Below are 12045 nucleotides of genomic sequence, written 5' to 3'. Positions count from 1 at the left end.
TCAATCTTCTTAACTCATTGAAGTTGGTCCTCTTGAAGTCAAGGGTTACTGCCTTGCTGCAGGCCCTTTACACCCTGTGCTGGATGGTGAATTCCAGCAGGTGATGATCACTGTCATGCAGGTGGTCAAGAACCTGAAGTCCCCTCACCAGGTCATCGCCTGTGGCTAGGACCAGGTCCAGCAGGGCATTTCCCCTGGTGGGACTGTGCACCTCCTGGGTTAAGTGGAGGTCCTGTATCTTGGCAAGGAACCTTCGTGAGTGTTCCAACCTGGCTGACTGCTCCTCCCAGCAGATGTCTGGGTAATTTAGATCACCCATGACAACTACATCCCTTGCCTTAAGTGCCTCCGCAAGCTGACCTGAGAATTCGCGGTCCAGCTCTTCCCCTTGGTTGGGAGGTCTGTCGTAGACCACCACCATTAAGTCACTTTCCCCATAACCCCCCTGTATTCTGACCCAGAGCACTTCAGTCTGCCCCTTCTCTGACCCCAGTCTGCTAGTTGAGGATGTGTATTGCTCTCTGATGTGGAGCGCCACACCCCCACCTTTCTTTCCTGTTCTATCCCGCCTGTATAGCCTATAGCCCCTAATGTTGACTGCCCAGTCATGGGATGAATCCCACCAGGTTTCTGTGAGCCCTACTATGTCCAGGTTTGAACTAGCTATTTGGAGGGTGAGTTCCTCCTGCTTATTCCCCATACTATGAGCATTGGTGTAGAGGAATTTAAGGCCTTGAATGCCTCTACACCAATGCTCGTAGTATGGGGAATAAGCAGGCGGAACTCACCCTCCAGATAGCTAGTTTAAGGCCTTGAATTGGTGCATGTGCCACCCTCTGATTCCCAGGACTATCCAGACCCCTGTCACTTACCTGGGTACTCCTTGTGCACGTCAACTGTCTTGGTTAGGAGGTGTCCTCAAGTCCTCCTGTGGCCCCATCCCCCGACGAAGCTAGTTTAAAGTGCACCACACAAGATCAGCCAACCTGGAAGAGAAGACATGCTTGCCTTTAGGGAACAGGTGTAGCCCATCCCACCCAAACAAGCCCCCTGCATGAAAGTATGGGTTGTTATCCAGGAACCCAAGGCCTGCCTGCTGGCACCAACTCCATAACCATTGGTTGACCTCGCCAATGCATAGACATGACATGAGCTTTGCTTTCAAGAATTTGGTGTGCAGTTCCCCCCAAACCCCCTGCACCAATCTGCTTGAAACTTGGCAGGCTTCGTGGCCTCAGCAGGGGTTAGCAAGCCTGCAGTTTTGACCCCACTGTGTCTTAACACATACACATGACACAAGTTTTGCTTTCAGGATTTTGGGGTGCAGTTTCTCCAAACTCCCTGAACCTATCTCCTTGAAATATGTCATACTTTGTGGCCTCGGCAGGGGCTACCATTCCTGCAGTTTTGACCCCACTGTGGTTTAACACGTACGTGTGACATGAGTTTTGCTCTCAAGATTTTGGGGTGCAGTTTCTCTGAACCCCCTGCACCTATCTTCTTCAAACATGGCATGCATCATACCTTCAGAACGATCTACCATTCCTGTAAGTATCATCCAAACCTGGCCAGAAATGACAAAGTTATAGCCTGTTTTGACCTTCCCCATTATATCCTATGGGCAAAATATTGAAACAGAGTTGAAAGGTAAAACATTTCAACAGAACAAAAAGGAACAGCCATTTAGACTCAAAACAAAAGTCAAAACAAAACACTGTTTTGTTGAAATGTCAAAACTCTGGTCAAAATTAAATGCTTCCATTTCGCACAGCCCTAATAGATACCCCTGGAGACTCGCTAGGCAACAGAAGTATAGCTGATCATCTGTGGCTGAGAGATCCTTAATGTACCAAGCAAATGAAACAGTAGGCTATCAGGTGTGCCCACAGACAATAAGAGTGCCTATACATGAGCAGGGAGGCTGCTTTGTTGTGCTGGAATTCCAGTGCATCGCAGCAGACTCAAATCACAGTGCATTAATTGAGTCTGTTGGAGTGTTGCAAAAACCACACTCCAGCAGCCTCCCGCGTCCCATGTATCAGCGTCCCTGCACTTCAAAATGGTGGCAGGGGTGCTTTATATGAAGTGCATTCAACAAGCTTTAGTTGATAAAGGGCACCTATACACATGATGGAGTTCTGCTCTGATGCATGCTAATTAGCATGCGTCAGAACAGACTCAATTAATCAAGTCTTCTGGAGCATGTTAATTGGCGTACTCTAGCAGCGTTTGCATTGTGAATTCGGTATCACCACATTTCAAAATGGTGGTGGTGGCAATTTAACTAAAGCTTGAACGAGCTTTATTTAAAGTGCCTCTGTTGCCATTTTGAAGTGCGGGACACTGAATACATGTGACACTGTGGGCACTGAGCAGCTCTGAGAGCTGCTCTAATTAAAACACCCCCTCCCCTCTACCCCAGAGTATGTGTATAGATGCCCAAAGTGCCACCACCACCATTTTGAAGCACAGGGATGCTGATACATAAGATGCTCTACCCCACCCTTCAGGCAAAGGTGTATCAAACAAAATTTAACGCAACCAAGGCTACTGAGGGGAATGTAGCAATTCTGGGTTCATGGATTCTATATTGACACTAGGAAAGTAAAGTAGTGGGGTCTAATGATTAGATCCTGGAAATCAGGACTCCTGGGTTTTATTTCTAGTTTGGAGGGAACATGGAACAAATTAGAGCCAGAGGCATACTAGGAATAAGAAGTCCTGGGTTCTATCCCTAGCTGAACCTGTATGGGACTACAGTAAACAATACAAGTTTTTATGTTGTTTATCTATTCACTTGTACTTAAAAGGTATTTAAATACTCCAACAACAACAAAAAAAACAACCCGAACCAGAACCCAAAACCTAAGAATATTATATTATATTTTATATGAGCGTTAAATCATTTTTTTCTTTTGTGTGCACCTCTAAGTGAATAAACATAATATAGGATGGATGTCTCCTCCTCAACCCTCAAAATGGGCACAGATCTATATCATCCTCTACAAGAACAGTCTTTGGACCAAATCCTGTTCCATCTGTTAGTCATATAAATATGATCCTATTCCACCCCAATCAAGTTCCGGAAGTTAAACAGCCCTAAGACTTCATTGTCTTAGTCTCCAGGTTAAGTCACAAAAAGAAGCAATCATGGGGAAGGACCCAACAGCCTCTTGTGTAAACTGTTTTTCAGGTACATGAGCAAAATAAGAGAGGACCACACTTAAGCACCGAATAGTTGGAATAGTATCTGGCTCTTATTGGGTCAATCATAATATCCTACTACTTATAAACTCAAAAATAAACACCAAATGGCATACATTTTTATTATATAACGTTCATATTGCAGTCATACCTAAAAGGCCACAGTAAGATTGTACACATAGTTTTAAGCCCTATGCAGACATACAGTAGTTACCAATGCTTGCCTCAAAGAGCAGTGAAAAAAATGCTCAGATACATTCTAGTAGGATGGACAGGTTTCATTCAAGTATGCAGCTTCTACAATGGCCCAGCAGTTCCTTTTCATCTTTTAGCAATTGGAAAAGAAGCTCTTTGACACTTACTATTATTTTTATCCCTTGCTGACAATATTGCTGAAGAGCAACTGAGAGCTGAGGGCTTCTCCTGTATAATGCATCTTTTTCAAGACAACCATGGTCATTTAATTTGCACAGCTCAGAACATCACCAACTTACAGTCAATGCTTTTATGTGCTTTCCTCCCCTGGCAGCAGAGTTCAGTTTTGGGGAAAATCCTGACAATACATGGATTTTCGTAAGTGACTGCAGCAGTTAAGCCATACATGTTTTGACATGCAAGCTGTCCTTGTACCTTGTAATTTGGGAATAATTCATCTATGTTTTTACTAATAAAAGATGGAGCATAAGACACTGGATTCAGCCTTCAGCAACTCAAACTCCAAATGAAGTTAGTGACAAATGACAGCACTCAGCAGATTTTCCCATGTGGCTGTTGGTGTCTACAGAATTCTTGTACTGATGATTAATCAGAATCTCAAACCAAACAAAGAGTTAAATCTGAAACTGAAGCATGCAGTTTTTGATATTTCATAAGTTGCTCATAACTGCACAAAATACCGCAGGGTGCGTACTAGCACCCCCACATTCAGCTGAACTAGAGCCAGATAAAATATCCTGCAGCCCTCACTGATAAGTCTAATGAAAGAGAAGCTTATTATAATAGAAGGAAAATATAGGAATGATTTGTAGATAAGTGATCATTATAATTCAGTGATTCTAAATTGGATGCATGTGAAAGCACAGGCACAACTATTTGCTGAATTGTTGAAAATGATAAAAAGAAGTGGTAAGTCTTTCTAGATTGTTTTCGAACTGTGGGCATTTCCACATAACTAAATTATTATATGCAATATGGTCATGTGATACAACTGTGCCAGAACTAGAACAGTACGGGATTAGACTAGAAGCCACTGTGCAGAGGCAAAATAGAGGGAATAATTCTGAAAGGAATAAAAAAGTTTGGAAGAATCAGAAGGAGCAGCACAAATGGAAACAAAGACAAGAAAAAGAGAGATCATGTTAATTGGGCACACAGCTTTTTAAGTGAATAAACACTGGGCAGAAGCCTGATTAGTTGTTATAGATCTACATCTATACTTTGTAACTTTGGAATCCTTCTAGTAGATCCTCACTGTGATTGTATATATACACATTTGAACACAGTCATTAATGTATGGCTCAAGTCTGTGATGATAGCTGGGTACAGTAGACAGGATACTGAGCAGGCTGTTTTCCAATGTTTATGTTGGAGCTACATCAGTATTGCCAAACACAAAAACTAAGATTTAATGCCTGAAAACCACAAAAGTTAGAGTATTAAAATAAAAAATAAAAAATAAAAAGAGAACTAGGAAGGTATAACTACAGCATTATCTTAAAATCTTAAGATCTTAACAAACTGTGAAATTGTTTATTACTACCTAAGTTTGAACAAAGCCCTAAGAAGGGCTGTGCTTTTACAGGGAAAATCATTGAGTAAACAAAAATGTATACAAGTGGTCATTTCTACAAAAAGGGTGAATGTTTAAAAGCTCAATTACAAAACATAATGTGCTCAAACCACATAGTCATTGTCAAAAGGTACCTTTTGATTGGGTTGAAGCTGGCTAAGTGTCTGATGGAAGGGGAAGCAGTTATTATATTTTTTTCTATAGTACAATATCTCCATACAACATGAACTTCCTATGAAGAAGACAACACTAAAAGTTGGTGCTCTTATACCTGGAAAGAGTGTGCCTTCTAACCCTAGATCTGGTGTTTCTGGGATATCTAGCTGAAGAATCAGGTAACCTTTTTGTATTTGGTTTATCTGTTTGCAATTAGTCAAATTGAAATATGTACATATATTCAAATAAAACACTGTATTACCTGGTCAGTTTGCAGTCTGCATTCCTAGGGTGTCATTCCAGACCCCCAGATGATGAAAAAACTTTTAATTGAAAGATTATTGGTTGGATCTTCCTAAACAATGAACCAAATTAACTTGAGTTCTGTAAATTGGATTTACCCATTCAAACTCTATTACTGAAATGTGGCTATGGTTTTCATAGATTATATAGATATCAGGGCTGGAAGGGACCTCACAATATCATTGGGTCCAGGCCCCAAATTCTCAGCTATAAATTTTCATGTTCATGACACAGTTGGTGGAGAACTCCTTAAATTGATCTTCAGCTGTGTTGTTATTATTATTTTTTTCTAAATTTTTCTTAACACTATTTTTTAAAATAGAAGGATACTTTTAATATACCTCTGCTAATTCTCCATTTCTCAGAGGGAATTTTTTTCCACTTCTTCCTTTAGAGTGCTTCCAGCAGAAGGGGAAAGAAGAATCGCTACTTGTCATTTGCAAGCCAACAATTGATAGTAGGGTGAAGCTACCCAGTATGAAGGGGCATCTGGAGTGACAGGGAAAAAATGGTAACAGCTGCTTCTGATTGCCATGCAGTAATTGTAATTTATGTCTTGTATTTTTGCCAAGAGTAGACCACCACTTTTAGTTTATAGTGATGTAACTACATGTTGACAGAAATCAGGGGAAATCCTGCTTTTTTGCCGGGTCTCAGTGCAGACATGCCCTCAGGTCTTCAAAGGCCTGATCTTCAGTACTTATTATGTATGTGTATCTCCCACTAAAGTTGACAGGAGTTTTGCATGAGACTGAATAGGGCGAGACTGCTGTGGGAACAAGCCATTTTTTAAAAATTGCTTACTGCTTGATAGATACCTTTTATCTGTTATAAGCTTTAAAACAAAAACATACTGAGGAAAAATATTACTGAACATAATGTTTCACAGGTAGATAGCTGTGGTAGTCTGAAGCCATGCAAAAGGCTGCTTTCTTCATCGGATGCATCTGAGATGAATAACTTATGCTATACAACTCTGATTCACCTGTTAGTTTATAAGGTGCAACTCGACCCTGCCTTTATAATGTTTCAGCCATTATAAAATGATACTTTCATTCACTTGAGATTTGCCAGACTGACTTTAGGAGGGCTGTGTAATCTAAACACAGTGCCTCTGATATGAAGACAAGCTACTAAAAAATACTTTTATCCACCTGAAAATGAGGACCCCTAAGGACCTTTGAGATTCTGATTTAGAAAAATTAAAGGAATTATACATTAGAGAAAAAAATGAAAGGGAGCATATTGGTCTATGAAAATATAATTCTTATTCCTGATTTTTTCTAAAGAAGTTTGTGTCAGTTTAATTGATGCTTTTGAACCCCTCAGTTGTTCCTAATAAATAAATAAATAAATAAAAGAAGGTTTCCTTTTAATAACATGAAAGGCAATAATGTAAGTTTAGATGATACACAGATGAAATGCCAAACCAAATTATACTTGATATATTTATTTTAAAAGTGTATGGCTTTTGCCTTTTACTTCAGTATAAACTCCACTGAAGTCAGCATAATGCATTGCATTCAGCAGAGTTACCCTAGATTTACCAAAATGTAGCAGGCAGCAGAATTTGGCTCAGTGTTGGGTTTTGGGTTTTTTTTTGCTTCATTGTAATAATATATTAATTAAATCATGGAAAGAAATGCCCCTCTTCCCCATGGTGTGTCACAAAGTCTTATGGTACAAGTTTCAACATTTCTGACATAGCTAGGAGGTGGAAACAGACACTGCCTGTTTTGATGGCCAAGCTTAGTTCAAAGGTCAAAGGCCAAGATTAAAGGTCAAATTGGTCAAAGGGCAATTTGTGCTGCTTTATTGTGGTAGAAATATGTGGGAAAGTGGAGTCTTCCTGGAGCTGCCTATACTCTCCAGCCACCCTCCAGCCTGATCCTGTGCGCCATGGGAATGAGGAATGGGTATTCCAGGGCATGTAGGATCAGCCCCTGAAGTCCCAGGAGCACTTGCTTGCATCCCACTGTTTGGGGTTCCTGAGGTGCCCACTGACACTCAGGTGTGGTCCCAGGGCTAGGGCTACCAATCAGCTGATTGTTGGTCCCAGCCCCAGGACTGCACCAGAGCAGGTTTCCTCTGCTTACAGACACACTTCAGAGATTCCCTGAGGTGCATGAATGCTAGGTGTCCCTGGTGACTAGGGAGGCACAGTGAGCTCCAGCAGGTGGTGGTGGTGCTGGCAATGGTGAGAGCATGGCGGTGGTAAGTGTGGGGCTGCCACAGGCAGCCATGATGCTGTTGATGGTTGGGGGGGGCACTGTGACCACCCACAGATACCGCCGGCAGTGTTGGCAGCAGCCAGCGGTGATTGCAGACTGCCCACAGATGGTGCTGGCATTGTCAACAGCAAGGGGAGGGGGGTGGCAAGTTGGTGGTGCCTTTTCACAGGGGGTGCACTGCCACACTCAGGAGGTGTGTGTGCAGCCGTGTGCACCCCCTATGCATCGCCAATGTTGACGTATATCTCTGTAAACGGGAAACACATCACCCATTGTCCTGCAGGATCAACAGGCAGGACAATAGGCAACATATATTACCCAAAGAACCAGATCAGCTGTACGGGGACACACCCCCTGGCACAGCTTTTATGCTTTCATTGAGGATGCCTATTTATAACCTAAGAGATGTATAAAGGCTCCTGTTGCTGATATCTTTCAGGAGAGGCCCAGGATTGTCAGCTATTAAAGTAATGGCACTGAATTATTCACCTCATGAAAATAACTCCAAAGATACCTGTTTCAAATATTACTCTATGAAATATTAAATAAGTCTCCTGCATAACATAAAATTTCCATCTGTGACAAGCAACATACCATCTTGAAATTCCTCCACTGTAAATTAGGAAGACATATTTTTATACCCTACAAAGTGTTACAAAGGACAGCATTCACTTATCTTGAAGTATGTGCAGTCCTTTTAATTCCAATTCATTATAGTCTTCATATCATATGGTACGATGCAAGCACATGGCCACCCAATATGTGACCTGAGTGATGCATTTCAGCTTTCATATGAAAAGTGCATTTTTAGTTTCATGATGATGAGGAAAAACATTTTGAATGGGAAGCAATGATAAACCTACGCAGTGCTGAATTGAGTCTGTAGAGAACACGTTAATTTCATTGGCGAACCAATTAAAATAATGACAATGTTTTTTGTCAACATTAACTATTTTATTGATAACTAAACAATGGGTGGTCACCAAGCAAGGAGAAAAGCCCTGTAAAGTGCAAATTGGTACAGAGAAGAAAAGGCAGAGGAAGAACAAAGAAGAATAATGAATGAAAAGGAAACGTAGAAAGGAAAGTGGGAAAGCAAGGGAAATGAAGAGTAGAAAGAGTGGTGCCCAAAGTGGGAAACATTTTTGTACTGAGACAAGAAAATACCTAATAAATAATAGTTGCTAGAAGTTTGATTCTTATATAGACCAAATTTGGCCTTTGACCTTTGTGCAAATCTTTCATTGATACTAGTGGGCATCCTGTTGTGGAGAGTGAAAGAATACCAGTTCTAAATATGTACCTCAAGCCATGAATCATCACTAAAACTATAATTCATCTTTCCCCGTCATATTAGTTTCATACCTTTCTGCAGGACTAAGGCATAAGAGAACATGAGTATATAGCTCTCAAATGCAGGTTGATAGTGGCATGCTAATTGAAAGATATCTGAGTTTTAAGAGAGATTTGAAGGCAGAAAATGAGGTAGACATACATACAAGAAGAGGGAAGCTGTTCAAGATGTAGTGAGTGGCCTGACAAGTCAGTCAGAGACATGAAGTAGAAAGGGGCAAAGAATATGAGAAGAATGAACAGACAGGTAATACTAGTATACGCATATACAATTAAGAACCGGTATGTATATACCCTTCATTGCACATATCTAATATATCTAACGTATACTCATAAAAAACAACTTAGCTGAGAGAGCTCATTAAACTAAGAAAGAACTGCTGAACTGGTAGGTGTTCTGGCTGACTGAGGTTGAAGAACTTATTGAAGTATGGTTCCCACAGGAGCCAAGGGATGCATCCACACATGCAGGCATGTGGACTTGCAGCAGCTCAAATAGAAGTGGTGCAAATTTGAGCCAGGGCTTTTTGCCTCAGTGCACATGCCCAGATATGCACTTTGGTGTGGGGCAAATTGTGTCACTTGGGGCAAAATAACCCAGATCTGCATACAGGGGGAGCTGCAGCCTGGGGCCAGCACCTCTGCTGGCCCCAGCAGTATGAAAAGCTGCCCTGTCCTGGCACCAGCAGTATAAAAATCTGCCCTACCAAGCAGCTCAGGGCTACTTGCCCTCAGGAGCTTCTGGGGGAGGAACCTCTGGGAGGAAGTTGACAATGCCCCTTCCTGTCCCATGCTGCTGCTGCTGCTGCAAGCTTGGTCTCAGGAGCTTCTGGGGAGAGAATGGCCAGGCCCCCTCCTGCCTCTGGCTACTGCTAGCTGCTGGCTTGTTCGCAGAGCTTTTGGGGGTAAATTGGCCGCACCCCTTCCTGCCTTCGGCAGCTGCTGCTGTGCCCCCCCACCACAGGGGATCCTCTGCTGCACACCGCTGCCCCCTCTCAGGGAGGGGCCCACCACACTGCATCACACCCCAGCACCATGCCCCAGCTTCTGCACCCCTGTTTTGGCCTGCTGCCAAGCCCACCACCAAGCCAGGGTACAGCCTGGGGAGGGAGCCTGCACTGCCTGTGGTCCCTCCCCCACCATCACTGCTGGAGCCTAAAGGTGTCTTGCCTGCCCCATATCCTTTGGCAGGCCATCCCCGCACCTTCGCCTTCACTTTCACCTGAACCATACCCTGCATGTCTGAACTGGATGGCTGCTAATGCTGCTGCTTCTGTTGCTGCTACTGCTACCATCTGTTCTGCTGCTGCCCCCACTCAGCCCCCCTGCTGCACTACCTTGCACCACTCAACGCCACACCTGCACTAGATTACTCCCTAATTCACTGATTGCACTATGGGGGTCAGATCTGGCACTCACCTGCAGGCATAAGGTGAAGTGCCAACTGCCCAAGGAGGAGAACCTGTACTTTGAGACTTGGGTGCAGGCCCTGGCTCAGGTAGTGGGGGAGTACCCAAGATTGTGGCGGCCTCCCACTTTCATGGCAAAGGGGTCTTTTTCCTTGCCACTTCCCCTGGTGGTGGCGCTCTCATTGGGTTGCCAAGATCCCAGCCTCTGCCATGTGCACTTTTTCCGTCGCCAGGTCATATAATCCAGCTGGCAGTGAGAATATGGCTGGAGGCTGAGGGGTGCCTCATGATTCCTTTTCAGGGGGCCCTGGTGAGGGTTTTCTGTACACTGTGGGACCTGCAATACTTCCAGTGCTGCACCCTGAGGCATTTGTGTCATGAGTGCCCCATGGGCCAGGAGGAGAGGGCATCTGCAGGTCCCACTGGTGAGAGGAGTGCCCCTACCACTGGTACCCCTCCCCCCTTAGGCTCCCCTGGCACCCCAGCCACATCATTCAACCCCCCTGTGAGCTATGGGGACCCCACCCCCAAACAAAGATTGACAGGTGTAACCTCCCATGCTGCTCACTAGCACTTTTCACCCATACCAGTTTTTCAGGCGCCACTGTCTCTTTAATGGTTGACAGCTCGCCGTTCAGCCAGATATCTTGGAAGGTGCCCAGAGGTTATCACCTGCCACGTCTTTTTTGGTATAAATTAATTACTGGGAGAGTGATCTTAAGTCCTGCCTTTCCTGAGTCCCTTCTTCAATCTTTCCATCCAGTTTTCCACCTCAGGGCTCTGCCTCCCCCACACCCTGCCTTACACCAACCAGATGTTAATTCCAGGCCGTGACTAGTACTTGTTACAGAACAGGTTTGCTTGTCATCCCCACTTTAAGTCAGTAAAGTCTGGTTTGGATGGTGTACTGTCCGGCTTTAGGCCGTACATCAACTGGCTTTAGGCCTTACATCAGCCCCGCCCAGATTACCTTGCTCCCTGGTGTGCTTTTGTCTCCTTCTGGTTTGGGTCCACAGCTTCCCACAGATCCCTTTCTCTCTTTTCCTCAGGTTGGACATCGTCCCACTCCTGGCTGGCTGAATCCGGATCCAATGCTCTATTTCTGATAAGCACTTATGCCCTCCTGGGCTTAACTTATCCATCTCTGGTCCCTCCCGGGGCTGCCACCATATGCCCTCTGAGGGGCTGCAAACAGCTCCAGGCCATGATGAGAACTCAAGAGGACTCACATCTGGTCCTCCGTGATCCTTGTATAGCAAGATTTATATGCCTCCACCTGGGGGCCGGCCGGCAATTGGCGTTGACATGCCTCCATAAAGCGGGTCCATACTGGTGCAAGTGTTGTTTCTGGCTCTCCCTTGGCCTGTGGCAGTTTATTTTCCTTCTTTCTTTAGCACGGCATTTTTTTCTTCAGCAGTCCCATTCTGGCTGCACTTCTGGTACCCAGCGATGTCCCGCCAGCTCCACACTTCTCTTCCCTTAGGTGAGTTTCTTTCCATGGCAGTGTCCCTGCCACAGCGTGGTCCCGGGGAGGGCAGCAGCAGCCAAGGGGAGAGAGGGAGCAGGGGTCCCCTGTCCCTAGTCATGCTCCTACTATAGC

The 12045-nt window shown here is 44.2% G+C and overlaps 1 long non-coding RNA gene across 1 annotated transcript in view; it reads right to left on the bottom strand.

Moving 5' to 3' along the window:
- Positions 1 to 10100, bottom strand: part of LOC109297050 — a 23464-nt gene extending 13364 nt beyond the window's left edge. Inside the window, exon 1 of the long non-coding RNA XR_002097175.1 lies at positions 9996 to 10100. This is a non-coding gene — a long non-coding RNA (uncharacterized LOC109297050). The remainder of the gene's footprint in view (positions 1 to 9995) is intronic.
- Between the last annotated feature and the right edge of the window lie 1945 nt (positions 10101 to 12045).

Source organism: Gavialis gangeticus, unplaced genomic scaffold (assembly GCF_001723915.1).
Source record: "Gavialis gangeticus isolate Ggan-Ray unplaced genomic scaffold, GavGan_comp1, whole genome shotgun sequence".
In the NCBI taxonomy this organism is placed as follows: Eukaryota; Metazoa; Chordata; order Crocodylia; family Gavialidae; genus Gavialis; species Gavialis gangeticus.
The sequence above is the reverse complement of the archived record's forward strand: the minus strand, read 5'-3'. Positions and strand labels throughout refer to the sequence as shown.